This window comes from Emys orbicularis, chromosome 11 (assembly GCF_028017835.1).
Source record: "Emys orbicularis isolate rEmyOrb1 chromosome 11, rEmyOrb1.hap1, whole genome shotgun sequence".
Taxonomy (NCBI): domain Eukaryota; kingdom Metazoa; phylum Chordata; order Testudines; family Emydidae; genus Emys; species Emys orbicularis.
In genome coordinates, this window is record NC_088693.1 from 22099672 (window position 1) to 22102917 (window position 3246).

General features: G+C 35.7%; 1 non-coding gene across 1 annotated transcript; it reads right to left on the reverse strand.

Moving 5' to 3' along the window:
- Positions 1-2205: 2205 nt before the first annotated feature.
- On the reverse strand, positions 2206-2309 carry LOC135885950 (U6 spliceosomal RNA). Its single transcript, XR_010561778.1, has one exon. It is a non-coding gene; the product is annotated as a U6 spliceosomal RNA (small nuclear RNA).
- Positions 2310-3246: the final 937 nt, after the last annotated feature.

Sequence of the window (3246 nt, forward strand, 5' to 3'; positions counted from 1 at the left end):
AAAATGTGTAGACTTGCTTAGCTTCCTTTTTTCTCTAATGCAACAAGGGATAAGAAGTGTTATTGAAGAGGTCAAAGTCATTAAGATATTTGGTACCTGGTTAATGTATAGTTAAAATATATATGTCTTCTAAGGTAACGCAAATTGATAAATACAAACTCAGGCTACAGATTAAAACATCAGTATAAGCTATTGTGTTTTTAAGAAAGTTATACAAGGAGTTCGGTCAAGATGCAGTTTATATAATGAAACAGCCAGAAAAGATTAAGCAAAACATAGACAGCTCTACTATTTAATATAATGGCAAATGTAAACACTTATTTATTTCCAAGAATATGGATTCTAGAGCTGTTAAAACTAGGAAAAGGTCATTTGTCAAGATATTTTCCAGTGGTACATCCTGTCCTTCTAACAAGAAGGATTGCTTTTCTCTCATGACAGCAAAAGAGAAACATGAGTACTGAGCCAAGATTTCTCAAGTTGACAGCAACTATGACTTTTATGGGGGCTACAAGAATATGATCTATACACTTGTAGCAGCTAGAAAAGATTTTGTAATTCATTCTGTACTGCAAAAGGTCACCCTTCTTCAGATGAAATAGATTATGTGAATTTGCATGTGCCTGTGTGTGCATTATTATTACAATATATGGTGTGTGTGTTTACTACATGTTATATACTCCCTATGTCTAGGCATTCGATATATTGGAGTCAGACATACATGCCCATGACGGAGGTCATAAGACAGAAAACTATTTTCTGAATTTGTGACAGCTGGGGTTGAAAGCACAATAGGGGCTAAAACCCTGTATTGCCTTACAAAGCTGATGACTGATTTTCTTCGCAAAGTTAGGAGGGTTATGAAACATTGGCTTAGATATATAGTTTAGATGTTACAATATAATGAATGCAAGTACAAGATATACACCACTACCAATGTTCTTTCCCCTCTGTGATCAGAAAGCTCTGGGTCTGTCTACATGGGTGGGAAAAGCCAGCACTAATACTTCACACTAACTCCCTGGGTGGACACTCTTACTGGACTGTAAAGAGCCACATGGTGGCTAGTGCACTTTAAATTCACACTCTTGTTTACTGTGCACTAAATTCCCTGGTGTAGACATGGCCTTGAATCAGAGAAATGTATGGCCAGAAGGGATCTTGAGAGCTTATCTAGTCCAGTCCCCTGCATTGAGACAGGACAAAGTATACCTACAGCATCCCTGACTGATGTTTATTTAATCCATTCTTATAAAAGCTCCAATGATCGGGATTCCACAACCTCCCTTGGTAACCTATTTCAGTGCTTAAGTATCTTCATAGTCAGAAAGTTTTCCTAATATCTAACTAAATCTCACTGGTTGCAGATTAAGACAATTACTTCTTGCCCTACCCTGGGTGGACAATGAGAACAACTGATCACCATCTTTTTTATACAAAAAAATGTTTTACATATTTGAAGATTCTTATCAGGTCCTCTTCCCCTCAATTCTCAAAACTAAACACGCCCAACTTTTTTAACCATTCCTCACATGTCAGGTTTTCTAAACCTAACATTAATTTTGTTGCTCTCCTCTGGACTCTCCAATTTGCACACATCTTTCTTAAAGCATAGTGCCCATAGGGTGACCAGATGTCCCGATTTTATAGGGACAGTCCCGATTTTGGGGGCTTTTTCTTATATAGGTACCTATTACCCCCCATCTCCTGTCCCGATTTTTCACACTTGCTATCTGGTCATCCTAAGTGCCCAAAACTGGACACAATACTCCAGTTGATGCCTCACCAGTGCCAAATAGAGCAGAACAATTACCTTCCACATCTTACATACAACCCCCCTGTGAATATATCCCAGAATATTTGCATTCTTTGTAACTGCTTCACATTATTGACTCATATTCAATTTATGATACACTATAATCCTCAGATTCTTTTCAGTTAAGTACTACTGCCTAGCCAGTTATTCTTCATTTTGTGATGTACATTTGCCTTTTCCTTTCTGTCGTACTTTGCACTTGTCTTTATTGAATTTCATCTTATTGAATTCAGACCAAATTCTCTAATTTGTCAAGGTCATTTATGAATTCTAATCAGGGCCACCAAAATGCATATGGTTGGTGTCCTCCACAAATTTTAAAAGTTTACTTATCAGAACATTTTATGTGTACTTTTAAATGTACCTATTTACTCATGTTTCCTAGGAAGACCAAACTACAGTGCTCCATGATTTTGCAAATCATCTTTGTGTAGGGGCCATGTTAATATTTTTTGTTTCTTTTCCATGTTAGCATATTCCAATTTCAGTCAAAACAAGCATTCAATGCATAATTTGATAGTATCAAATAACTGATAAGTACAGCTGCGCAGAGGACAGAAATTTCATTTTGCGAAGGATTTTATGATTTAACAATTTTTTTTCCAGGTTGGCAGGAAACCCCAAAATTTTGAAATTCTCTGCAAAAGAAAATTCTGAAGAAAAAAAAAAAACAATAATTTCAGATCCATCAAAATATTTTGTTTTTATTTCAACATTTTAATATTGTGTTTAATATTTACATTTTAGAATTTTATAATACATAATAAAATACAAAATTTAAAAAAATAGTGTTTTGTTTGAAAATTGTAGTAACAAGATTTTTTGACACTGTTGGAATCTTTTTCCACGTTTTTTCTCAGAAAGAAATTTTGGCAAAATAGACATGATTTTACAGAACATTTAGATTTAAACAGAACTGGATTTCCTAATGGAAGATGGTTCTATTGAAGTTCTTCTGCCCAGCTCTGCTGATAATGGCGGCTCATTGCCATCAGAATTAGAGCTGGGTGAATAACTTATTTTTCAGTTTGCTGGCAGTTAAAACTATCACTCATCCCATTTTCAGGTATCTGAGCACTTATTAGTGGTAGAGACAAATTAAAAGTAACAAACAGATGAAACCATTTTGTTCAACCTAAACTGAAATCTAAAATTTTAATGAATTGAAAAAATCCATTCCATTTGGGTCAAACGAAACATGTCATTCAACCTGAAATGTTTTGCTTCGGGCATTTTTGAATGGTTTGAGTCACAAAATGGTCAGAAGAAGCAGTGCTGCCCTTCTTATACCTTTTAGCCCAGTGGTTAGGACACTCACCAAGGATGTGAGAGACCAAGGTTCAACTCCCTGATGTGGAAAATGATTAGAACTTGGGTCTCCTATTTTACAGGACAGCAGCCTAACCACTGGGCTCTAGGTCTATTCTGGT